This window comes from Furipterus horrens, unplaced genomic scaffold (assembly GCF_987537825.1).
Source record: "Furipterus horrens unplaced genomic scaffold, mFurHor1.1.pri manual_scaffold_4, whole genome shotgun sequence".
NCBI lineage: Eukaryota > Metazoa > Chordata > Mammalia > Chiroptera > Furipteridae > Furipterus > Furipterus horrens.
Genome location: NW_028327174.1, coordinates 122,744,773 through 122,772,387, shown reverse-complemented (window position 1 = coordinate 122,772,387; position 27,615 = coordinate 122,744,773). Strand labels below are relative to the sequence as shown.

Sequence of the window (27,615 nt, the reverse complement as noted above, 5' to 3'; positions counted from 1 at the left end):
TAAATTCTTTAATGATGTTTTCATTATACTTTTCAAGTTTTTTTTTTTTTTAGTGGTTGCTCTAGGGATTACCATATACAACTTAGCAGAATAAACTTCAGGTTTATACTAACTTATCTCCAGTAGTATATAAAAACATATTTAGCTATATGTTTAATCTTATATAATTCTATTTCCTTATCCCTCATCCCCCTTTGTAGCATTATTGTTATACACATTGCATCTTTTAATATTACAAACCCAACAATATGTTGTTATAGAGGACACTTTATCATATGTAGTTATTTCTTTAGCCCAATACAGCTTTCCTCCCACACACCTTATGTGCACTGGTATTGGCAAATACCTCACACATATCTTACATTTCTGTATGTTATAGGTCCAACAATTCATTATATATTTAATACATAGCATTTTATAGAGTTGATTTTTATGTTAGTTATGAGAAGAAAGAAAATGTGCATTTATAATTCCAATATTATTTATATCGGTGTTCTTTGTTTTATTTGTGGATTTGACTTAGCTTCTGTGTTTACTTGCTTTCAGCCTGAAGAACTTATTTTAGTATTTCTTGTAAGGTGGGTCTTCTGAGGAACAAATTCTCTCAGTTTTTGTTTATCTGGGGAAGTCTTTATTTCTTGCTCATTTTTGAAAGATTGCTTTGCTGGATAGGAGATTTTTGGTTGACAGTATTTTCCTCTGAGCACTTCGAATATGTTATCCCACTCTTCTTACCTCTGTTATTTTGCTTAGAAGTCACCTATTAATCTTGTTGGGGTTCCCTTGTAAATAATGGGTTATTGTTCACTTGCTACTTTCAGGATTCTCTCCTTGTCTTTGACTTCCAGTATTTTTATTATAATGTATTGTTCATGAATATCTTTAAAAAAATTCTACTTGGAGTTTGTTGATATTCCTAGCTTTTTCAATAAAATTGAGAAGGTTTAACCATTAAAAAAATTTTTTTTCCTGCTCCTTTCCATCTTCTCCTTCTGGAACTTCCATTATGAATTTATTGGTACACTTAATGATACCTCACATTTCTTTGAGGCTATATCTTCATTTTTCTTCTTTTCTTTCTCTCTTTTCTTTTGCCTTGATCTCTATCTATCTTAAAGTTTGCTTATTCTTTCTTCTGTCAGTTCATGTCTACTATTCAGCCAATCTAGTGAGTTCCCCACATGCCCTGATACTGTATTTTTCAACTTTTGAATTACCATTTGTTTCTTTTTAATAATTTGTCTCTTTATTGATACAACGTTGTCATCATTCCTTTCTTCATTTCTTTGTTTTTTTTAGTTCTGAGAACATGTTTATAATGGTTACTTTGAACTCTTTTTATGAGAAATTTGATTTTTCTTAGAGGCAGTTGCTGTTGCCTGCTTTTATTCTGGTATGGCTCATATTGTCTTGTTGTTCGCATGCCTCATAATTTCCTTTGTTGGAAATGACATTCTAGATAATATAATGTAGTAATTCTGGACACTAGGTGTCTTTTCTTTCACCCACCTCCTTTTGGGACTTATGTTATTTGCTCATTTATTTCTTTGGAGTGGCTTGTCTGTTTCCCCTCTCACAGTGTTAAGCCTCTGATGTTGCTTCTCAGCAGCTTTGGATATGCCCATTGTCACCCTGGAACTGTAGTGGTCCTGGAAGCCCTATCTTCCACTGTTTTCTTTGGCCACAGCAGCTGTAAAGCTCTACTAATTGCTGCAGTGGAGTCTTACTGAGTTGAGAGGAGGAAGGGAGGGAGTGGTGGTGGTTCAGAATCACAGACTCCTTTCTCACCAAATTTTCATGACTAGATATTTTCATTTGCTCTGCACTCCTGGGAGCATTTCCAGAGGCAGGCTTTAAATGATTATTATTTTAGTAATTTTCACATGTTTTGCTGAGAACAGATCAGCTGAGCCCTTCGCATTGTCATTCTGGAAGTCCATCCTCTCTTCCATAGGTTTTTAACAAGTATGAAGTGGTAATGTGTTTAGACTGAAAAAAGTTTAAATCTTTCGATAGCATCTTCACTTAACTTTTATATCACTCTATATTTTATTATAATTTCTTGTGTAATATATTTCTTCTCCTAGAGCAGGAGTTTCTGAAATTTATGTTTAGAGAGAGAAAAAGGGAGGTAGAAAGAGAGGGCAAGAAACATCGATATGCAAGAGAAACATCGATTGGTTGCCTCTCACATGCCCCCGACTAGGTACTTGGCCTGCAACCCAGGCATGTGCCCTGGCCAGGAAACGAAATGGTGACCTTTTGATTCGCAGGCTGGTGCTCAATCCACTGAGCCACACCAGCCAGTGCTAAAACTTTTTGACTATGTTCTACAATAAAAAATATATTTTATATTCTATTTAGAACACACTTACATTGGGTTGGCCAAAAAGTTTGGTTTTTTTTCTGTATGAGGCTCTAGTAGTGCTTAGTTGTCTTTAACTTCATTTGAAATAATATTGTTAGATTATATTGTGATAGCTATCATATCAGCATGCATTTAAGTATAACTTATTGAAATGGGTGAACTTTTGTGTAGCCATTTTAATATTGAAGATGGAAGAAAATATGCAACATTTTCAGTATATTGTGCTTTGTTATTTCAAGAAAGGTAAAAACAGAAGTGAAAAGCAAAGGAAGATTTGTCCAGTGTATGGAGAAGGTGCTGTCACTAATTGAATGTGTCAAAAGTGGTTTGTGAAGTTTTGTGCTAGAAATTTCTCACTGGATGATGCTCCATGGTCGGGTAGACCAGTTGAAGTTGATAGCGATCAAATCAAGATATTAATTGAGAATAATCAACGTTATACCATGTGCAAGATAGCCGACGTATTCAAAATATCCAAATCCATAAAGGTATTAGTGAAAATGAAAAATATGTTTTCTTTTGTGGAAAAAAACTAAACAGACTTTTTGGCCAGCCTAATATATTATTTTTTACAAAACTTCACTAAGCAGCACCTACTCTTTCTATGTGTAATATACTATATTTTCCATTCTGTCTTGCTTCATTAACAAAAGAATGCTTGGTTGCTATCCATGCAATTGATTTCACTACTTGCAATTTGAAAAACGCTCTCTAGACTAAGGCTCCTTGAGGCAAGGTACCGTGCTTGGGATTGACATCTTTTCACTAATCTCTGGCACAATGCCTGGCACATAGTAGGTGCTTAATGAATGTTTCTTGACCATGTGAACGTTGGACTTTCAGAGTCTTTAACAAGTTACAGTGCACATAACATACAGTTAGAAATCACACTTGAATCCTAAATCCTTTGATTGTGGAGTCCCTATAATATCTCTTAGAACTAGTGTTTGGGAATTTTATTTTAGATGAATAAAAGTATGACTTGGTAGATTTCTTTTTCCAGTGAAAATGAAGGGCAAAATCAAGGAAATACCATATAAACATTTTGTACTTTCATAACATCTTTCTTCCCGAATGCTTAACGGAAGAAATCTCTACTATAATAAGGAAGGGAGCATAGAAATAAAGAAGAAAACATAAACAAAATAATTATGTGTGAACAAGTTTATTCTCAAAACTTTAATTTATCTAAGGTTACGATTATGTTCTTTAAGCTAGTAAGAAATATTTCAAGGTCTTTACCCACAGTTGGTAGACAAAAGGACTCATACTTACCTGTTCTTTCATTTTCTTTTTCTTTCCTTCTTTATTTTTTTAAGACCCTACCCAAATGGATGGGGATAAACCTTTTGAGAATTGCCAGAGCAATTCGGGTATGATGAGGAATAAGCTGTAGCTATTTATTAACATTTAGGCTAGGTACATAACATAATCAAGCTCTTTCTTGAGATTACCTTGCTCCTAAATGCATGGCCCTGAAGATGAGGCAGGGGAGGGCAAGAGAAAGGCCAAGCTCCCTGTGACAAGAAGAGCATCTGTAAGAGGAAAGGTTTAAAGAAAAGTTGGCCCATGGAATTAACACCAGAAGCCATATGGTACTGTTAGAATATTCTGCAGTCTTAGTTGAGTTGAAAACTACTTGCAAGAACAAACAAACCCAGCAAAAAAAACAAAAACAAAAACAAAAACAAAAAGCTTCACAGATGTAAGAGGAGATCTCCCCTATGAAATTCATAGTTGACATTGAAAATGAATATTATCTTGGGGGTAGAGTTAGGGGGAGACCCAATAAAAGCTTTGTATTTAATTTCCTGGTGGTTGAGGAGTTCACATACTAGACTTGGAAGCAGATAATACCTCATAGTACAACCAACAGGAATTATCTTCTCTGTCTGAAGAAGCCAAGCATCTGGCTGTCTAAATTTATGAAATTGTAACTCAGGAAACTGATTGATTTCATTATGTAGGGTTGTGAGGGCTGCAGCTGCTGCCAGATGTAATTGAGATCCATTCTTGCCTTTCTCACTCTGCTTCTGCTATTTCTGATACTTATGCTCAGAGTGTCTAGAGTAGGTTTTAGTTTTGTTAGGTCAAGGTTGCTCCTGTCACCATGGCCTTTTTTATTTTAAATAGACTTTTTTAAAGAGCAGTTTTACCTTTACAGCAAAATGAAGTGGGAAGTATCCAATTCCCACATGTCCCCTTCCCTGACACATGTACAACCCCCCCCCATCAACACCCTGTACAAGAGTTGTACATTTTTTATAATTGATAAATCTACATTGATACATCATAATCATCCAGAGTTCATCATTTACCCTCTTGATTTGGTACATTTTATGGGTTTAGAGAAATGTGTAATGACATGTATCCACCATAATAGTATTGTATAGAGTGGTTTCACTGCCCTAAAAAGCTCTGTGCTATATTCATCCTCCCCCACCCCTCAACCTCCGTCACACTTTTTGTTTTTATTTTAAAAAATTACTTGATGTGTCAATTCTGTTAGCATTCTATGCCTGTGCCGAACTGTTGAACAGTACTTTGACTGTGATACACAGTTCAGAGAAATTCTACTTATGTAAGGACTGGTGATATCTTTGGTTTGTTCCTTTCCTCCCTTTCTCCAAATAATGGCATATCAGTGACCATATTGTGTAAAAAATAGGAGATATTGTTTTATTTCCTGAGATTACTCTGATGGTCTGGTAATCGAAGGTACTTCTGGACAAGAGATAAAATCTGATAATACAGCTCTAAGTAGTAAGGTTTTGCTCTAGACTCACTATGATGGAAGAAAATTAAAAATGGTTCCTGCTCTCTGTTTGAAGGTATTGGTTTTATTTTCCACAGATCTCATATATGTAATCTTCCTGGGTATCCTTCTTGAGTACCTTAATGTGCATGCTGACCTTTTTCTCTTTGCTGCACTTCTTCTTGAGGGATCTTCCCAGAGTTTAATAGTACCTGTTGACCACCAATCTTTGTGGGATGAGCAGCTGACCAGTAGAAATCAATGTGGAGACTCCATTGTCTAGATTGAGCCAATGAGATTCTCTTCCTGGAGAATGATAACCTTGAGATATTGAATTCATTAGATGATAACGAATTCCTGGGCTGAAAGATCATGTAGTGTTGTGACCACATTCTTAACTATACCATAAAAACCATGTGCAAGTCAGGGAGAATGAAAAAAACAAAGGAAGCTAGTCTATAGAGAGAAGCTGTAGAGTGTAGCAGACATGTGGAGACCCATAAGAGATGGTGGCAGGAACTTCTAGACAGTTTTTATTTGGTCCAGCTATTTTCTTTCCTTGGGTATTCATGAGGTCTTTTGTTGTAGCATTTTCATAGCAACCCCTGTACCCTGCCTCCTCCATTTGACTTGCGCTAATTTTATGAGTTTTAGGTCTACAGCTGAGATATAGTACCAGTGGAATCTAGTATAATAAATTCTTACATAATTAAGGTTTTGAAGACTTGGGTTGCAAGACACAGAAAGAAAACCAAGGTCTGGTTATCAGCACAAAATAAGTGTAAGTTGAGATAGCTTTTAGTCAGTCAGTGTTTTCTTCACCTGTAGGCATTCATAACTCATTAACCACCCTTCTCTTCTTATAACTTTAGGTAGAATACTGACCTAGGTGCCAGGAAACCTGGATTCCGTTCTTGTTGGGATTTAACCACATGGATTGTCTAAGGAAGGTACTTCATTTCTCTCTATCCTCTTCCCTACTCTATGAAGTGAAAGGGTTGGGCTGGATCATTGATTTCCAGACTATAGCTCCTGTACTTCTTGAAGGTAATATTAAGAGGTTCCAGGGATTAGGACATGGCAGGGGACACTATTTAGACTGTATTGATGAGATGGCATGTTTGAACCATTTAAGAAATCTTTTTCTTCCATATGATATTCTTGACAAGGTGTTAGTGATGAGGGTCAAGAAATCAAGCTACTTATCACACTTGCTATAGATGAAATAAATATACCTTTTATTTCAATCAATGACTTTATTTATTCCTATAAATGTTGTCACTAAGTGAAAAGTTAATAAAAAAATTATTTCTGTTAATTTTAATTGGAAAAGTTATGATGTGTTTTATCCAGCTCAAGATACCCAACCATTTTCCACAAATAGAAAATTTTATTATTGAGTAATGAAAACATTTTATGTCATAAACAATAATTTGAAAATTAATATAGCTTATGCATAATAAAATGTTGCTTTGTTACCTCAATAAAGAAAGGGAAAGCTTGACAGGATGTGGGGATGGAGGAGGGAAGGAGTCTTTGGAGCTATGGAGAGCATGCATTCAGTATCAGAAGTGCTTAGTGACCTTTTTTTCCCCTTTGGGCTTTGTAGAAGATGGATCTTTGGGTCCCCTCCTCCCAAAAAGCAAGATGTCACTTTGCTTCCCTTCTTGTAGCCTTCAATTTCTATACCTTCTTAAAGGATGCTCTATTAGTTTCCTGAGGCTGCTATAACAAATTATTGCAAATTTAGTAGTTTAAAACAACAGAAGGTTATTTATTCTCTTAGAGTTCTGGAGCCGGAAGTCCAAAACCTGGCAAGGCCAAGTCTTCTCTGGGGGACTCTAAGACAGAAACTGGTTCTTTCCTCTTTCAGCTTCTGATGGCTGCCAGCATGGCATTCCTGGGCTTGTGGCCGCATCACTGGTGGCCTGTTTTCACATTGTCTCCCCTCTGTGTGTCTATCTTTAAACTCATGCTCCCTCTCTCATAAGGATACATGTGATTCCATTTGTGGCCTGCCTTCCCAGATAAGTATCTTTTCAAGATCCTTAACTTAATTACATCTTTTGCCATATAAAGTGAATATGAATTTACTCCTAAGGTACTAATCACAGGCTCTGGGGCATAGAACATGACAGATATTTGTGGGGGGGCACCATTTAGCCTACTAACAGATGAGATGGGATGTTTGAGCCATTTTAAGTATTTTTGTTTCATATGATGTTCTTGACAAGAAACTGCTGTGTTGAGTAAATTAGTCTGTTCTTTATCTGAAACCATAATATTGAAATATTATGTGATTTATTTAGTGTGCTCTGTGGTGAAAAGGTCATTTAATGAGGGGGGAAAATGAGTCATTGTCCAGAAAGTGGTATATCTTTTTAAGACCCCTTATGGCAAGAAGTCATCACCTGAATTCTGTGTTTGCCTTCCATACTTCATCCTAAGGCTGGCTTCCAGCAGCAACTAGAGCTCTTGTTTCTTTCTTCACATCTGGCGAGGAGAGTCTTTTTCCAGTAGCTCCTGTGTGAGCGGCAGAATGTAAGGGAGTAACTCTTAGGGCCAGATAATTTTTGATTGTGGAGTCAGTGCTGTGCTTTGTAGGATGTTCAGCAGCCCTTGGCCTCTACCCACCGGGTGCCAGTAGCACAGTCCCCTCATTGTGACAAACAAAACTGTCAAACATTGTCAAAGGGCCTTGGAGGGTCAGGAGTGCCCCTGATTGAAAACCACTGTTTTAACACAATTAGTGCCCATTCTTGTTTCACCAAAGTCTGCTGGCTCAGAAGTTTTGGTCTTGATAAAAAAAGAGGAAGGTAGAAAATGGATGGTGAACAGGTTAACTGCAAAGGTCCACTTCACCTGAAATTCTAAAGGGGACCAAAATTGGGTCAAATTTAGAAGACTTACTAAATTTTTGCTAGATTCTTGTTAGTATATTCTAACATTATACTCTTTTATATTGGACAACTAAAATCCAATTTATTATGCCTTTAAAAAAATTCTATGGGCCTGTTAATCCAAGGTTGTTTTTTTCTGCTTCAGTTGATTAGTCAGTTGCTCTTTGTTTTAGAATTTGTCTCTGTATAACCTCATTCTTTTTCAACAAGTCTCTCCCCTGAGGTTTTCACATTCAATTGTACTCACCCTCTCTGTGACACTGCCCTAGTTTCCCTTGCCCTGGGGCATTAGCAAACACCTTGTTCCACAGACTGCACATTTTGCTCGGTTTATGAACTAGAGAACTGTGATTGGAATTTTTCTAAAGTATCATTTTTCTTTTCTTGTGAAGTAATTGAAATAGAATACTGACACATTTATTGTTTTGAAGTTTTTATAATTTCCAAGTTAACAAATTTGTATTTTTACATGCATCAAATTACTGATATTTTGGGGATACATATTATTTCTTCTCTTACTGTGCTGTGTAGAGGACTCTTCTCTGTCGTCATGTGAGTGCTCTTTCTGTAATGGAAACCCTGGCCCGTACTGGATGAGAGTGTGTGCAGTGTGATTGGGAATAAATACGAGCTGCTGCTTTTCCAACATGACTAATGCATAGTAGAGGTTATATATACAGTGGCTCATAAATAGAGTGCCCCCAGCAGACCAATAAAATATAGCAAAGCTAAATGACATACAGGCTAGAATTTATGTGAATTGTTCAAGTGAGTCTTTCAGGGTTTTTGTAATTGGCAATACCTAGAAGCTTCATGAAAACCAGGAAGGGGGCTCCAGAACCCTATTTTTGCCATGGCTTTAGTTGTATTCTGTGTATGTACAGCATAGCAGAAATAGTCAGCTCTACGCTGATGTAACTTATAATATCCCATAAATTGTCTTTGCCTGTGTTATTTTCTTCTTACTTTGCTAGTACTTCATTTGGCCTCCAACTTTGCTGCTCTGTCTAAAACCTCTGTGTTTATATTTTAAACTTTTTAGTAGGAGGAGGACTGTTGTATTCATCTTGAAATGTGTTTGCAAAAACACTGTCTCCCAATCTTAATACTGTGCATTGTAGGGCTTAAAATTTGACCTTACACATATTCTTCCCATACTCATTTGACTACCAAAGCCTTTCACCTTGAGTTTTTCTCTTCCCTTGGAAAATAGGGAGGGGAAGAGCTCTAGATATAGCAGTATTCACTAGGGTAGCTCAAGCTGCATAGGAAGGAAAGAGGACGTTAGCAGTAGCAAGACTTGTTTTACTGCGGTTATTAAAGCAAAAATGGGGGAAGCACGGAGTGCTGTTGCATTCTCAGGAGTTCTTGGCAAAGGCCCTAGTTTTAAAAGAGAAAGAAACAGCCAGTTAGTTGAAATGATTTGAAGTCCATCCCTTCACAGTCATTCTTCTGAAGCCAAGGTTATCAGTTGGGTAGAAGTGGGTATATAGCCATTTTTCAATAAATGGATAAATTAATTGTCCCTTGAAACTATTACAGTAGGTGGTGCTCTTGTGCCATAACATGAATGTTTTTAGAAAAGTTTTGAAACTGGTGGCTAGTTCTAGGGCCTGACTCCCTATTGATCCCCTCGGATGACTGCAAGGTACACAGTTTGGATAGCATCATCTGGGTGGTTTTGGTGAGAGATTTTTCTGTCTGGAAATGTGTTGAATTCTGGTCTTTACCTTTTCTAATTTTCCTGATCTCTGCTTTCCAAGGGAACCTAAATTAGAGGTTTACTAAATTTCTTTTTTAGCCTTGATCTGAACAATTAGGTTTGTTGTGTGTTACTGGTTTTCTTAAACCATTTTTTGCCCATTGCAAATCATCTGTGATCCTCCAAATCAAATTTCTTTCCAGGTAACTCAGGCTTTTATTCTTGTTTCTTTATGTTTTCCTTTCCTTTAGTTTCAGAGAAGATGCAGTAGAATGAAGTAACATGTGGTAGAGAAATTGTAAGTGCTGAAGGAATATAGATGGAAAACTTTGAGTTCAAACAGCAGCTAGTAATAACTGTAGCTGACAGTGAACTCTTTGCATCAGACCCTTTCCTCACTTCTTTTACTATATAATGAGTTTGTCTGAAGTTGGTGAACAAAGGCATCCAGTGAACTTCACACTTGGTGCTCCTGGTAGAAGCCTAGTGGAAAAGGAGAGATTTAAAGCCAGACCTGAGCATCCATTTCAGGGAGGACAAATCTCTTGTTGCCAGAAGTTGCTGGAAACATTTAGGTGTCTGCTTTTTCAGGAAGTTTCTTGGGGTTGTCTCTAATGGGAAAGATTGTTGCTTTACCTTGTACCCACCGGCCATTAAGGAAAAGGCAAAATGCTTATGGGACTATGTCAGCCCGTGTGTTATGATCTGAGCTGCTGATTCCCTGTGGTCTCTGCAGGCTGCCAGGGCTGAGTGAGCTTGGTGGTCCAGCTGTTGTACTAGCAGCCAGCCTCTTACACAGCTTTGTGACCCAACAGATTAGTGCGTGTTCAGAGTGTTCTCTGTAGCTTTTGAAATATTTTTATAATTCATATTTTTAGTTTGTATGGATTTTTAAAATTGATGTAATTATCTGCTTACTTGTTTATTTGCATTATCTTTCTCAGTATTTAGAATGTACTTTTTAATCTGAAACGCATCTATTTCTTGAACATTCTTAGCTTATCCCTTTAAATACTCCTGCTTTTCCATTCTCTTCACTTTCTTTTGCTCTGATGTCTTCTAGATGTTTGTGGAACTGTCCTTCGTGTTTCTTAATTACTATTTTATATTTTTCGTTTTATTCTGAGTTGCAATCTGAGTGAATTTCTAAGTGTTAGCTTCAAATTCATCTGTTCTTACTTCAGTTCTGTCCCATCTAATAAAGTATCTTGCATACTGAGTTTTTAATTTTAATGACTATTCTTTATTTATGTAATTTTCAATTGATTCTTTTTTAAACATCTCTTGTTTTAATTTTTTCTTTTTGGTTTTATGATTTGTAACTTTTAAAATTATCTGAATATACTTATTTTTAATTTTTTATTTAAAAAGTATTTATTTATTTATTTAGAGAGAGACAGGAAGGAAGGGAGACAGAGGGAAAGAAACATCAATGTGTGAGAGATACATTGACCAGTTGCCTCTCCTATGCCCCCAGCTGGGGGGGGACCTGGCCGGCAACCCAGGCATGTGCCTCAACCGAGGATTGAACAGGTGATGTTTTGGTTTGCAGGCTGGTGCTCAATCAATTAAGCCACACCAGCCAGGTCTAAATATACTTATTTTGTTGGACTCTTTTATAATATTAATTTCATCTGATGTAAGTTAGTGGTCTGATGGCTGATTTTGTTATGTGCCTGATCGGCATTAGATTTCTTTTTTCTTTTTTTCTTTTATTTTTTGGTTTTTCAATGACAATTGTCCCATTTTTCCCCCATTGCTCCCCCCCCCCAAGATTTCTTTATATACTTTAGAACTTTGGATTTGAATAAAATTAAAAACTTTAAAATTTATTCATTTATTTTTCTATCACTCTTTCTCATCTCTGCTCACTTTTTCCTATTTAGCAATTTTATAGTTGTCTCTCTGGCTTACATGGAGCCCTAGTCCATAACCGCAGTGGTGGTTTAATTACTCGGGCAATAATAGGCTGCTTCATTGAGTTTCTGTTCACTGACTGGCCTGCGTCCTACTTTCCTCCCTAGGCTGCAGATCCATATGAAACCAAGAGCTGCCAACCTTCTTTCAGGAATGGGGGAACCCTCCTCCAGTTATCACATTTGACCCTGCCTTCTAGCAGTGACACTAGGACTCACTCTATCTGTTGTGGACTATGTTGAGCTTCAAAACCTTGTAGGACTCGTCCTTCCAGTTTCGGTGCCCAGTTTTGGATCCTGACTTTAGAAGGCCAAAAGCTTTAACTTCGAGGACTTACCTTTTTGTTTCTGCCCTATATCTATTGCACAGAAATGTTTATATTATATTTGAGCCTGCCTTCATCCTTTCAGTTTTCTTATGTTTCCTCTCTTGTTGCTGTGTTTGGAGTAGAGAGGATCCATTAAAGGGTGAATTTACTGTGCCATCTTAATTGGAAGTCATGTGGGCTGAGGGTTTAAAGTAAATAAAGTGAGATATTTGGTTTTACATAGTACTAAAAGCTAACCACAAAAATGCTTTTCTGTGTTAGTTCAGTGACCCAGAACATACAATTATTTAAACTCCTTCTGAGGCTGGCAGCCCCAAAAGATGAGTGGAATTAAGCAGGTGGGATTTATAGGATGCCATGGTTCTCTACAAGGATTTTACCTTTTATTTTTCATTTGATGGTAATTTTAAAAATTCAATTGTTTCCAAACACCTAGGTTTCAACTAAATAGTATCTTAAGACGTCAGTGCCTCTATATTTCTGCCCTATATCTATTGCACAGAAATGTTTATATTATTTTTGAGCCTGCCTTCATCTTTTTAGTTTTCTTATGTTTCCTCTCTTGTTGCTGTGTTTGAAGTAGAGAGGATCCATCAAAGGGTGAATTTACTGTGCCATCTTAACTGGAAGTTAAGACATCAGTGCCTGCAGTTGTGTTTGTATTGGTGCCAAGTAGCACTACTTTTACATATTGAAAAATAAACTGAGGTCAAAATGTAAATGATTTGCTTGAGCTGAATGAGAGATTGCTGTTTCACAGTAGTTAAAAAAGAGAAAAGTTATTGGGTGAATGTAGTCATCTTCAGCATATGGTAGGACCAGCAAACTCAACAGAAGCTGCCAGTAGCAGCCAGTACCAAGCTCACCTGACTAGTTCAGGTGAGGCTCAATACTTAACATCATTGATCACATTGAATTCATTCTGTCAATTGAAATTTTATTCATTTTATAGATTTGCTGGTGTAGTGCATTTAAAAATATTTGTATTATAATTATAAAGTTATTAGTACAGTATGTATTTTGCCAGTTTTATGTTTGTTAGTATTTAATAGAATAGTGATTTTTAGACAACTCCAGAAGTTCTCAAGAGTCTTTTTCTTCAAGTTTGAGAAACCTGAATCAAAGGTAACTGAACTCTTCCTATGAAGTGTAGTAGCATTCTGTGTTTGGTTTTAATGTTTTTCTTTGGTTCACTCCTGCTCATACTTCATGATTTTGCTTAGTTAAGGCATTGTTTCTGTCTGGAAGTATCTAACACCTTCGTGCTGGGTGGGGTGCCCCTTCTTGACGTTCCCTGCAGTACGCCATGTTTCTTTCTCTCTCAGTCCTTCCCACAAGGGATTATATTTTACCTGTTTACAGACCCTGATTTCCTCATTAGCCTCAGGTTGTGTTAGAGCAAGGAACGCTGCCACCTTTTTATTTGCATGTTTTTCAGAGTTCCTGTCATAAACTAAGTTCCCAATAAATTGATGGGATTTTTGTTTATTTAGTAATTAACTATGAGTTGGAACAAACCAATGGTGGAGGAGGCAGAAATAATTTGGAGCCAAGTCACCAGTGACAGAAGTGATAAGGTTTCTAATATTTTAATATCTAATGTGCTCCTCTGCCCATTTTTCTAACTGATCTCATCAAAAGGTCATGGTCTTACTGTCAGGTAAGGGAATTGAGGACAAGAATGCAAGGAAAGTAAGTAACCACTGTTTTTCACAGAATGTGTGCAGGAAGACTGGTATTTATGGAGCCCCAGTGATAGCTCTTTCGTGCTCTGCAGGAGAACAAGATCTGGGTTTCTAGCTTACAGTGTGAAAGCAGCTCTATCATGACAGGATGCGACTGGAACACCAGGTCCAGAGAGCAGTGTTTTTCCCCACGTGGCTGTGGACACGAGTGGAAGAAGGGAGCTCAGTAGATCTCCAGACAGATTAAATTTCCTTAATTCTGTGCAAAGCCATCTAAAGAATGTGTGCACTCTGCACCTGGGTTGCAGTTGCCTCTGCTGATTCCTTAGACCCAGATTTTGTTTATGATTGAGGTTTGTTTGAAATTATCTGCAAATTTAAGGTCTGTGTTTTTGATTAGAGTATTTCAGAGGCGAAACACTGCTAAACTCAACAGAGAAAAACCCAGCTCCTCCTAGTGGAAATTTTCTTAAAACCTCATTGTTTTAGGGGAAAAAATAACATTTGTTTCTCTAGTAAGTACTTTATGGGAACAAGAATATTTATTGTGACTTTCTTTAAAAAAGTCCACAAACATAGGGACATAAAATAATGAAACAAGGAAACATTACTTTAAAATAAATTAAAAATACTGGTATCAGGCTTTCTGTAAGGAAGAGGAAGAATGTTGTCAAGCCTAAGCATAGTTGAACATAAACTTTAAAATTTTATATTTGATTATGTTCCTAGAGGTTTTAAATATTTTCTGATAAGGCATTGTGCCCTAGTTGATGACATTAATTGAAAGAGCTAGTTACTTGATTTGTCTTTTTTTCTTCCATAAGCAACATGTTTTGTAGCATTCTGTTCACACATCTCTGGTGCTTATTTCATGGGAGAAGCGACTTCAGTTGACTCATGCTCAGGGAAAATGAAAAAAAATAGTGCTCTTTAAATCAGCTTGCCATTTTGAGCAGGTTATGGTCTATATTTGGTATGTATAGACTTACGTCCCATACCTCTGGCTTACAGATGGGACAGACCAAAGGAAAGCAATTTTGAACTCTCTTAGCTCCTCCCTTGACAAGTACTATACACAGCCACTTTTGATGCTGTGAGGTTTATAATGATTTTTGTTTGAAATGTTGACAATCTAGAAGCTACACACGGTTCTATCAACACAAAATCAGTCAGAATTTTATCTATTTTTATCTACGTAATCCCCTAAGCCTTTGCTTGTGTACTTAGTTATTTATTCACATATTTATTCAACAAATATATATTGAATTCCTACTATGTGCCAGGTATGGTGCATAACAGTGGTTTTAGGAATGCGTTCAGCAAACTCGGTTCTCAGCTGTGCCAGATAGAACATGTTTGACTACAAGTAACAGAAAACCAATGAAAGGTGGCCTAAGCCCAAAGGAAAATTCCAAGATTGGCCACTTCATTGCTTCAGCTATGCTAGCTGAGAAGACCCCAGGTCCCTCTCTGCTTTGCTACTTGCAGCACTTTCTTCTGGGTCTCAAGGTAACTACTGCCATTCTGGGTGCCACATGAAGACTACAGTGTCTTAACATGGAAAAACATGTATTTATTTAAGATTGAGAAAGACTTTCTCAGAAACCATCCAGCCAAGCTCTGCTCTCATTGTGCATGATGTCAATATCACCCTTACCTATAGTTGGTAGGAAGACAAATGGAAATACTGTGGCTGATCTACAACAGCCATCCTCAAAATGTGGCTCGGGTGGGGAGGTGGGGTTCAGGAGTTCCACAAGAGCAAAACTATTTTCATAATAATCCTAAAGATGTTACTTGCATTTCCTACTGTCAGTCTTTCACTAGTGTACAGTGGAATTATCAAGAGGTTACATGGTGTATGATGATGTCATAGATCTGGCAGCTAATGGAATATGTATGTATGTGAGCATATATTTTTTAAAGATCCTGCCTCAGGTTTATTTGTACAAATAGCACAGAAGGACACTAGCCCCATGCAGACAGCAGCCCAGGGTTCACATTAGTCCTTTCCTCCTCACATTGGCAGACAGAGCCTCTATTCTGTAGCCTTCTGGGGGCCTTGGCACTTTTGGAAGCTGGAGCCAGAGCTACAGCCACCTGAGTCTTGGTTTGAGGCTTGGTCTTGGACTTTGGCTGGCAGAGCCTGAGACGCTTGGTGATGCAGTCACAAGCATGTTTCCCAAGCTTAGGGTGAACAATGTAGGCAGGTGGATTGAGCTTGCAGCTGCCACCTTTTGGGATCTTGGGCTTCTGTCATCTTTGGGCTTTACGAGGGCCTTTAGCCTTGGCATGTGCACTGATGACATTGGTGTTGCCTGCATCTTCTTCAGACCCTCTTGTGCTCCTTGGCAAAGTTCATGTTCCTCAGGAGCTTGGAGTCCACCCCCTTAAGAAATTTTTATCTTTTTGATTTAGGTTTTCTGATGTCATTTCTGTGCCATTTTGGGGACTGGTTGTATGTGGTTTGGTTCTTGGACTAGGCCATGTCTACATTGAAGCCTGTGGCTCCCTGAGTGCCCAGGATCAGAAGAATGTTGATGTATGTTTTTGGGTTTTAAATTTTTCTCAGTTTTCATTTCTAATGTGGTAAATATTGATAAATATAACCCACATAAACAAAAGCTCTCAGTAGTGTCCTCAATAATGTTTAAGAGTGTAAAGGGGTCCTGGGAACGAAACATTTGAGATACACTGATCTCCATTAATCAAGAGTCACCCGTGGCATTGGGGAAGATGCCAGATTTGTCCATGGGATTCCTGGACAAAACTTTTTCCATTAACAAAGGAGCAGCAGAGGGGTTAGGGCTGTTGGGTGGGCATCCAGCAGTGTGTACAAGACTGTTCTGGGGAGGGAGCTTTGGTGGGGGGCATGCAAGGCAGGAAGTCGGGGGTGCTCCAGGCCCTGCCTCTACTCTTACTGGAGCCATTTCAGGTATGTCCTTTATTTATTTATTTTAAAAATTGTGCTAAAACTTACAATTTTAACCATTTTAAGTGTACATTTTAGTGGTGTTAATTGTATTCACATTGTTTTGCAACCATCACCACTATCCATCTCCAGAACATTTTCATCTTCCCCACTCAAACCTCTGTACCCATTAAATACTAACTCCTCATCTACCCCGTTCCCCTAGCCCCTGATAACCACCATTCTCTCTTCTGCCTTCCTGGGTTTGACTGCTCTAGGTTTCTTCTGTAAGTGGAATCATATGATATTTGTTCTTTTGTGTGTGGCTTTCTTCTGTTAGTATGCTGTTTTCAAAGGTTATCCATGTATGTATCAAAAATTCCTTCCTCTTTAAGGCTTAGTAAGATGCCATTTTTGTATATATTTATCTTGTTTATCTGTCAATGGACATTTGGGTTGTTTTGACCTTTTGGCTATTGTGAATAATGCTGCTGTGAATATAAGTATACATATATCTGTTTGAGTCCCTGCTTTCAATTATTTTGGAAGTATACACAGAAGTGGATTTGTGGGATCTGTTTTCCAAGGGGCTACAGTGTTTTGCATTCCTGCTAGCAATGCACAGAAGTTCCAGTTTTCCACATCCTTACCAACACTTGATGTTTTCTATGGTTTTTGATAATAGCCATTCTAATTGATACAAAGTAGTATCTCATTATGGTTTTGATATGCATTTCCCTATTGATCAGTGATGTGGAGCTTTTTTAAAAAATGTGTTTATTGGCCATTTGGGTATCTTTGGAGAGATGTTTATTTAAATTCTTTGCTCATTTAAAAAAATTGTTTACTTGTTTTGGTGTTGAGTTTTAGAGGTTCTTTATATGTTCTGGATATTAATCACTTATCAGATACATGGTTTGCACAGGTCTGTCCATTTTGTATGTTGAACTTTTACACAGGTTTAATTTTATGAAATTATTAGTTTTTAAATCTTCCCAAGTTCTGTGTGACTGCCAATGTCATTTTTGTCCTCCTATATATTTACCTATTTACCCACTGTACTAGTTTAGAAGTTATGGATGGTAGGACCTTGGTAATTACTTCAGTGCTCATGATTAATTTATAATAACTAAGAATTTCTCACACTATTTAAAATGTGAGATTTGCCTGGATATGCTTATTTGCATATGTGGCTTTATTGCTTACCTCCTGTTTGCCAACAAGGAAAGCAGTGATGATTAAATGCTTTTAAACTATTTTTTCTTTACATCTGTACCAATTGTACCCTTTGAGAGAACTTTAAAGTTACCAGATTCCTCATTATATCAGCTGAGCAGATATTCATTTTTTATTTTTTTAATTTAATTTTAATTTTTATTTATTTTTATTGTTTTTCTAGTAGAGTTGTCCCACTTTTTCCCTCATTGCTCCCCACCCACCCAGCCCAACCCTTCTTCCACAGTCAATTCTCACCCCGTTGTCCATGTCCACGGGTTATTTATACTAGTTCCTTTACTAAACCCTTCCCTTACTTACCCCACTTCTCTCCCTGCCGTCCTCCCCCTGATAACTGTTACTCTTGTTTCTTGTTTACATACCTCTGGTTCAATTTTGCTCATTTGTTTGTGTTGTTCATTAGTCTCCTGTATTAGGTGATATCATATGGTATTTGTCTTTAGTTGCCTGGCTTATTTCACTAAGCATAATTCTCTCTAGCTCCATCCATGTTGTCACAAATGGCAGGAGTTCCTTCTTTCTTTCTGCTGCATAGTATTCCATTGTGTAAATGTACCACAGTTCTTTGATCCACTCATCTACAGATGGGCACTTAGGTTGTTTCCAGCACTTGGCTATTGTAAACAGGGCTGCTATGAACATAGGGGTGCATGGGTTCTTTTGAATTGGGGTTTCAGGATTCTTTGAGTATAATCCTAGCAGTGGAATCGCTGGTTCAAAGGCAGTTCCATTTTTAGTTTTTTTGAGGAAATTGCATACTGTTTTCCATAGTGGCTACACCAGTCTGCATTCCCACCAGCAATGCACCAGGGTTCCCTTTTCTTTACATCCTCACTAACACTTGTTTGTTGGTTTATTGATGATGGCCATTCTGACTGGTGTAAAGTGGTATCACATTGTGGTTTTTATTTGCATCTCTCTGATGGTTAGTGATGTTGAGCATTCTTTCATATGCCTATGAACCCTTTGTATGTCCTCTTTAGAGAAGTGTTTGTTCAGATCCTTTGCCCATTTTTTAATTGGGTTGTCTGTCTTCTTGGTGTTGAGATATGTAAGTTCTTTATATATTTTGGAGATCAGTCCCTTGTCTGAGGTATCATTGGCAAATATATTTTCCCATATGGTTGGTTTCCTTTTTATCTTGCTGATGTTTTCTGTTGCTGAGCAGAAACTCTTTAGTTTGATGTAGTCCCATTTGTTTATTCTTTCCTTTATTTCCCTTGCCCTAGGAGATGTATTGGTGAAAATATTGCTACGTGGGATATCTGAAATTTTCCTGCCTATGTTTTCCTCTAGGACTTCTATGATATCACATTTTACATTTAAGTCTTTGATCCATATTGAGCTTATTCTGGTGTGTGGTGTAAGTTGGTGGTCTAGTTTCATTTTTTTTGCATATCCCTGTTCAGTTCTCCCAGCACCATTTGTTGAAGGGGCTCTTCTCACTCCATTTTATGTTCCTTCCACTTTTGTTGAATATTAGTTGACTATACAGACCAGACTTTATTTCTGGGCTCTCTGTTCTGTTCCATTGATCTATATGTCTGTTCTTATGCCAGTACCAGACTGTTTTGACTACAGTGGCTATGTAGTATAGTTTGATGTCAGGTATAGTGATTCCTCCTACTGTGTTCTTCTGTCTCAAGATTGCTGTGGCTACTTGAGGTCTTTTTTGGTTCCATATAAATTTTGAAGTATTTTTTCTAGGTCTGTGAAATATGTCACTAGTATTTTAATAGGGATTGCATTGAATCTATAAATTGCTTTGGGTAGTATGAACATTTTAATGATGTTGATTCTTTCCATCCACGAACATGGTATATGCTTCCATTTACTTGTATCTTCCTTAATTCTTTCTTCAGTGTTACGTAGTTTTCTGAGTACAAGTCTTTTATATCTTTGGTTAAGTTTATTCCTAGGTGCCTTATTTTTCTTGTTGCTATAGTAAATGGGATTTTTTTCTACTTTCTGTGATTTTTTTGTTGGTGTACAGAAATACCTTTGATTTCTGAATATTGACTTTGTACCCTGCTATTTTGCCAAATTCACTTATTTTTTCGAATAGTTTTTTTGGTGGAGCTTATAGGGCTTTCTAGGTACACTATCATGTCATCTGCAAATAATGACATGTTACTTCCTCTTTTCCAATTAGGATGCCTTTTATTTTTCTTTCTTGTCTGATTGCTGTGGCTAGAATTTCCAACATTGTTGAATAGGAGTGGAGAGAGTGGACATCCTTGTCTTGTTCCTGATCTCAGGGGGAATGCTTTCAGTTTTTGCCCATTGAGTATGATGTTGTCTTCAGGTTTCTCATATATGGCCTTTATTATGTTGAGGTATGCTCTCTCTCTCCCATTTTGCTGAGTGTTTTCATCATAAATAGGTGTTGTACTTTATCAAATGCTTTTTCTGCATCTATTGATATGATCATGTGGTTTTTGTCTTTCATTTTGTTTATGTGGTGTATTACGTTTATTGATTTGTGAATATTATACCATCCTTTCATCCCTGGAATGAATCCCACTTGATCATAATGTATGATCTTTCTAATGTGTTGCTGGATCTGGTTTGCCAATATTTTGTTGAGGATTTTAGCATCTATGTTCATCAGCAATATTGGCCTGTAGTTTTCTTTCTTTGTTGTGTCTTGACCTGGTTTTGGAATTAGGGTAATATTGGCTTCATAGAAAGAGTTTGGGAGTCTTCCCTCTTCTTGGATTTTTTGGGAATAGTTTGAAGTGTAGGAGTTAGTTCTTCCTTAAATGTTTTGTAAAATTCGCTTGTGAGGCCATCTGGTCCAGGCTTTTGTGTGCCGGGAGTTTTTTGATTACTGCTTCAGTTTCACTCTTTGTTATTAGTCTGTTTAGGCTTTCTAGTTCTTCTTGATTCAGTTTTGGAAGATTATATGTTTTAAGAAATTTGTCCATTTCATCTAGGTTGTCAAGTTTCTTGCCATACAATTGCGTGTAATAATTTCTTACAGTCGTTTGTATTTCTGTGATATTGGTTGTGATTTCTCCTCTTTCATTTCTGATTTTGTTTATTAGGTCCTCTCTTTTTTTCTTGAAGAGCCTGGCTAAAGGCTTGTTGATTTTGTTTATCTTAACAAAGAACCAGCTCCTACTTTTGTTCATATTTTGGTTTGTTTAGTTTCTATGTCATTTAATTCTGCTCTGATTGTGATGATTTCCTTCCTTCTACATGCTCTGGGCTTTGTTTGTTGTTGTTCTTCTAGTTATTGTAGCTGTAAGGTTAGATTTTTTTTACTTGAGATTCTTCTATCCCTTTTAGGTAGGTATGTATTGCTATGAACTTTCCTCTCAGGACTGCTTTTGCTGTGCCCCATAGGTTTTGGGCTGGTGTATGTTCATTATCATTTGTTTCCAGAAACTTCTTGATTTCTTTCTTGATGTTGTTGTTAACCCATTCATTATTTAATATCATGTTATTCATTCTTCATGAGTTTGAATGTCTTTGAGTTTTTTCCTTGAGGTTGATTTCCACTTTCAAGCCCTTGTGATCTGAGAAGATGTTTGATATTATATCACTTTTCTTGAATTTGTTGAGGCTTGTTTTGTGTCCTATCATGTGGTCTATTTCTGAAAATGTTCCACGTGTACTTGAAAAGAATGTATATTTTGCTTCTGTGGGGTGAAAAGTTCTATAATATCAACTAAGTCCATTTGATCTAGAGTGTTGTTTAATGCCTCAATATCCTTGGTGTTTCTTTGCTTCAAAGGCCTGTGTGTTGTTGATAATGGGGTGCTAAAGTCCCCTTTTATGAGTGTGTTGCTGTTGATATCCTTCTTATAGTCTTCTAGTATTTTTCTTATATATTTGGGTGCTCCTATGTTGGGTGCATATATGTTTACCAGGGTTGTATCTTCTTGATGAATTGTTCCCTTAAGTGTTATGCAGTCTCCTTCCTTGTCTCTTTGTATGGCCTTTTCTGTGAACTCTGTTTTGTCTGATATAAGTATTGCTACCCCAGCTTTTTTTTTCATGTTCATTTGCTTGAAATACTTTTTCCATCCCTTCACTTTCAGTCTGTGTAGATCTTTTTTTTTGAGGTGTGTCTCTTGCAGACAGCATATATGTGGATCATGTTTTTGTATCCATTCCACGACACTGTGTCTTTTGATTGGATCATTTAATCCATTTACATTTAAGGTTATTATTGACAGTTATTTATTCATTTCCCTTTGTACCTGTGTTGTTCTCCCTCTCTCTTTTTTTTCTTTTTCTTAAAGCATTCCTTTTAGCATGTCTTGCAATGCTGGTTTGGTGGAGATGTATTCTTTTAGTCTTCCTTTGTCAGGGAAACTCATTTCACCTTCCAGTTTGAAAGAGAGCCTTGCTGGGTAGAGTAGCCTTGGTTCTAGGTCTTTGTTTTGCATTGCTTGGAATATTTTTTGCCATTCCCTTCTGGCTTGTGTTTCTGTTGAGAAATCAATTGATAGCCTTATTGGAGCTCCCTTGTATGTTATTTGCTGTTTTTCTCTTGCTGCCTTTAGGATTCTCTCTTTGTCTTTGAATGTTGCCATTTTAATTATGATGTGCCCTGGAGTGGGCCTTTTTGCGTTCATTTTCATTGGGACCCTCTGTCCTTCCTGGACTTGCATGATTTTTTTCTCTCATCAAGTTAGGAAAGTTGTCTGTCATTACTTTTTCAATCAGGTTTTCTTTTCCATGCTCCTCTTCTCCTTCTTGTATTCCTATGATACGAATATTGTTTCATTTCATGTTGTCCTGCAGTTCTCTTAAACCCTCTTTATACTTTTCAGTCTTTTTTGCATTTTGTTGCATTCTCTGGGAATTTTTTTTCACATTGTCCTCCTACTCACTGATCCAGTCCTCTGCTTCATTTAGCCTGCTTTTGATGGCTTCTACTGTGTTATTCATTTAAGAAATTGTATTCTTAATTTCTTCCTGGTTCTTACTGATAGTTTCTATGTCCCTTTTTATGCTGTTGTAGTTCTCATTAAGTTCCTTGTAGCTTCCCTGGTGTTCTTTGTAGTTTCCCTGAAGTTCTTTGTAGTTCCCCTGGAGTTTGTTGTAGTTTTTCTTGAGTTTGTTAAGTTCATTGAGCTTCCTTCTTGCTATTGTTTTGAATTCCATGTCTGATAGTTTGCTATTCTCTATTTCATCTACCCCTCCTTCTGGGAATTTCTCCTTTCCTTTTGGTGGGGTGTTGTTCCTGTTTGGTGGGGTGTTATTTCCCCTACCCATTTTGGGTGGCTGTTCTTGTTTGTTCCTGCTTCTTAGAGTGATCTGCTTTCATTTTATACCTTTGTGGTGTGACCTTCTTGTATACAGTTGTTTAGCTGCTACCTCTAGTTGATGCCACTTGGAGGGGAGCAGTCCTCTTAAGCAATTACTCCCAAAGTACTGGGGATGATTCTGCTGCTTTCCCCGCTCTTTCTACACAGCCAGCACCCAAAACTTTTTACAGAGTGCCTCTAGTTCATGTCACTCTCCTTTGGTCTCAGTCAGGGGCGAGTGCACTCCCTTGCACAGGCCAGGTGCGGGTTGACCGGGTGCGCACCAGGGCGGGCGAGTCCAAGGCTCTCTGCACACTGGCACAGGACCGGCAGTGGGTGGGTTGATTGCGCACTTCTGCATGCTGGCAGGCGGGTTGGTTGCATGCCTGTTCAGGCGGGCCAGGGGTGCCTCTGCACATGAACAGGTATTCTTTACAGGCTTTTCAGAAAATCTTAAGAATGTTGTGTTCTAAGTTGTCTGTTGATGGGACTACTATCTGAGATATGAAAGTCTTTCAACAGTAATGGAGGACCATAAAATTGCAGGTTAAATCACAGAATTAATTTTTTCCATCATGATGCTTAGTACATTAGGAGAGAGAAATAGTATCACATAAGGCTAAACAAAAAGCTGAAATTGCTGGCTCATGCGGTTACTGGTTACCTGTCCCAATGTTGTGGTAGAACGGAAGTGCTGTACAGCCCTGCCTGGGCCTGTGGCGTTTACTCTTTGAAGCTGGGGCTGCTTAAATGCTCAGGTGTTAACGTGAAAATTTATAGAATATAAATATCAATTCTAGATGAAGGGAAATGGTTTTGCTTATTTTTTTAATGAATTAGGATACTTTGTCCCAGCCTGTCACCCAGTTGTTACTTACCTCTTTGTCATCTTTCTTCAGACACTTCTCAAGTGTTTTAATGCTTTTATTTTCTTCTTACACTAATGAATAGTGCTTGGTGAACTCCATATTTCTTGTGATGAACATTTCCATGAAGTTTTTGAATATATCCTTTTCCTAAAGAACACAAATCACCAAAATGGGGAACCTTGTAGCTCTGAAGTATGCCTCTTTCTTACCTGCTGTACTTTGAATCTGAGCCATGTTATCTTGGAAGTTCCTGCTATTTACCCTCTTGGGCAGTGGTTGGATTATGGTATATCTTTGTACTATGGTGATTTGAGTTCATAAAGTAGTACTTAGCAATCAATAAACCTTTTGAGCTATATATAAATGAGGGGGAAGAAGGGCAAATGCAATGATCCTGAGTTGACACCATTTTGCATCAGTCCCTTTTCAGTATCTCTGATGTTTGCTGGTCCCCATGGCCGTTTTCCCTTGCCACATTATCTCTCCCCCTTGTACTTCCTGCTTTCCTCTGATTCAGCAGGAAACAGGGACATGAACAAGCACGTGGGACTCTTTCACGGGACAGTCATTTCCATTTGGGTGTTTAGGTCTCTCTGCTCATAGGACTTTCCTTTAGTCCCTTCTGTATAGGAATTTCTGAAGGTCATTTTATTTTCTCCTGGAAATATATACTGGACTGACAACTTCTTTTTTATTTTTTAGTCTGTGTGTGTGGAAAAGGTGAAATCATGGTTTTGTTTCTTTGGTGCTGAATAAATGTGCTAAAAGAGAAATACTGAAGAAATGGAAAATGGGGATTTCCTTCTAACTTTCCATGCCATTTGCTTTTGCTACATTAGTATATGCACAGTGTGTATGCAAAGGACATGAGCCATCTACCTTTCTTTTATGTTCTTAAATAAAAGATGCTGAACAGTATTTCTCCAGTTCATATGAAATGAATATAGGCATAAATATTCATGTGAAGGCATATACACTAAGCAGAAACATAAGAGAGTAAAGGATTTACATTTAGGGCAATATCAAGGATTTTGGTATCATCACTGGGATTAAAAAAATAGTGCACTTGTAAAAAATGTTGAAATCACCATGAATCTGAAGGATCATCCCCATTTTATAAGACATGCAGGTTTGTTTGTTTGTTTATTTTTGTTTTGTTTTTAGCTACATGGCCACTGCCTTGTTTTGTCTGCTTGAGCACCACCATCTCATTTTCTTGCCGGTTATCCTCCTGAGTGATGAATTGGGTGTCTGTCTGTCCTTGTGGCAATAACCCTCTCTGGGCAAAGCAGTAGCCATATACCTAAGGGATGGTGGAGGTGTAGGGCAGGAGGGAAGAAGATGGTCAATTTACTTCTCAGAGTCAGGACTGGGAAAAAAGAGCCATTATTTGAGGCCAGGAAGGAACAAGACTCAATCTCTGGCTAATATTTTCAGAGAACCCAGTTAAAAAATAGAAAATACTTACAGACTATTTCAACAATTTAAAACCTTTGATCATATTCATCAAGTACTTCGTCTTGATTAACATTTGTAAATTATAACACTTCCTTTTTTGCCTTACTTTAGGGTGATGTCTATATGGTAAATGTGTTGTAATTGAGTCTTGATTGCTGTTGGCCTCTTCATGTGTGGGATCTCCCCTCTGGCTGGTTGACTATGAAGCTCAACCCCTACCACATATGTGAGCTACTGTGCAGGTGCTGCTGCAGTCTTCCTTTGGATATGCTGTTTGTGAAGTGTATCGGATCTAACTTTGATGTTGTTTGAAGCTGGGCACTTGGTATGTTGGTCCTTTCCCCTGTGGAAGGGTCTCCAGCACTGGCCAGTCTCAGATGCTCTTTGTTCTGTCCCTCTGCAATCTGCCTGAAGCTACAAGTGAACCATAGTTTCTGACTGCCTCTGCTGGGGCTGGCTGCACACGGGAAGGACCATGCTGTGCTCCAAGGCCAGCTTTTATCAGCAGCAGTCTCTGAGGTGGGCTAGCAGACATCCCAAGGCACCCTAGGATCCACCTCTGCCTACCTCTGCCAATTGCCTGCCAGGCTCAGTCACTAAAAGACCCTCTGGCAGAATCAGGAGGTTGGGGCTAGTGGATCTTCTGTGAAGGTGACCTGTCATTCTGACTTCAGGGAAGGGGGTGTGATCCTCTGCCTTAGAGCCACATGATTGAGTCTGTCCTGAATTTTGCCTTGACCTTGGCATGGCAGAACCCCATTAGTCAAGCAGAGGGGACCTCTGGCACCCAGAGTTTGGGTCTGCCAGAAGGCAGGATGTTGTTCCTATTGGATTTCCCATGAGGGGGAAGCACTATTCAGGTCCATGGGAAAGTGAGGGGAATGACCCTACCCCAAAACCAGTAACTAACATTCCCTGAGTCTGTCCAAACTTCTATGCCCTGGCTTATCCTACTGACTCCTCAGCCAGGCTGAAGATCTACCAGGTGGAGTGGGATGGATTCTAGAGGGTGGGATAGTTGCTTTCCTCTAGGCTGATGCCACTCAGAGGGAATTGCTTTGCCTAGATAAGATGGTACTGTAGTATCTGAGATTCAGTGCCAGGATCCTGGCAGCTGTCCCCGCTGTCTCTCCGCAGAGCCACACACCCCAGACTCTTCTCAGGTAACTGAAGTACACGCTGCCCTCCCTCTGCCAGAGACCGAGGGTGAGTGTCTGCTAATGAAATTTTGCGCATTGGCCCTTTAAGAGGGTGCCTCTGTCTCCAGTAGACTTTGCTTCTTCTTGGCAGACAGAAACCCAGCTGCTTTTCACAGATGGATGCTATGTGAGTGCCTCCTTCCAGCTTTGGTACTCTGGGCTGGGGAGCCAGGCTTAGGGTTTAGTTCCTATGCTTCTCAGGAGGAACCTCTTCCAGCGGAGATGTCCCTCTGGTACCTCAGCCACCTGCTGTGGAAGCTGGGCCAGCCTCTTTAGCATCTCTGTACTTCCTCCCTGTCCCTGGCTGGTTTGGCTCAGTGGATTGAGCATCGGCCTGCGAGCTAAGTGTCGCTGGTTCGAACTTCCAGTCAGGGCACATCAGAGAAGGAAAACTCTGATTCCATAAAACCTCCGCTGCCTTGCGGCATACCTCTTCAGGGGAAAGGCTAAGGGAGTAAACCCCAACAGAAAATCCGGAGCCGGAGTCCCTAAGGCGGTTCGACGTTGTAGTCAACACCGGCAACTCCTGCGGCGCACCTGAAGCCAAGCTGTATTGACTCCGTCTTTCCCTTGGATCCTTCAGCTGCGAAGAGAGGGGGGTCTGCTGCATGGGCAACAGCAGACCCTCCATATCACCCTGCCCAGGCTCTGTAGCTTCAGCTTCACTGGAGAGGACACTCCAGCGTCATCGCAAGATGTCGATTCAACACGGGAGGAGACAGATACCGTGTCACTCCCGAGTCGGACTGCACAGCCATTCTCGGCGGTGCAGATAGACTCTTAAGAAGCTACACCATCGTCTCTCGAGACAGACGGCTGCCGACGACGACGACGACGACTTCCTCCCTGTCTTGATGTGGCTCCTTCTGCAAATCTTTGATTATAAGACTCTTCTTCAGCTAGTCTTTAGCTGATTTTCCAGCTTGATTTTCTCCAATTTAGTTGGATTTCCAGTTTGGTCCTGAGAGGAGGTAAGTGAAGCCTCTGCCTATTCCACTGCCATCTTGAAAAGTCTATATTTTGAAT

At 38.6% G+C, this 27,615-nt stretch overlaps 1 protein-coding gene across 7 annotated transcripts in view; it reads left to right on the top strand.

Moving 5' to 3' along the window:
• The window catches only part of FANCC (FA complementation group C), a 306,042-nt gene that overhangs the window by 66,159 nt on the left and 212,268 nt on the right, over nt 1-27,615 (top strand). The window contains exon 1 of one of the 7 annotated variants that reach the window (XM_090274028.1): nt 6,045-6,073. The exons of the other annotated variants lie outside the window; for them this stretch is intronic. The gene's annotated coding sequence lies outside the window, so the exon portion shown is untranslated. Of the gene's footprint in view, nt 1-6,044; nt 6,074-27,615 lie in introns of those variants that run through there. 7 annotated transcript variants of the gene reach the window in all.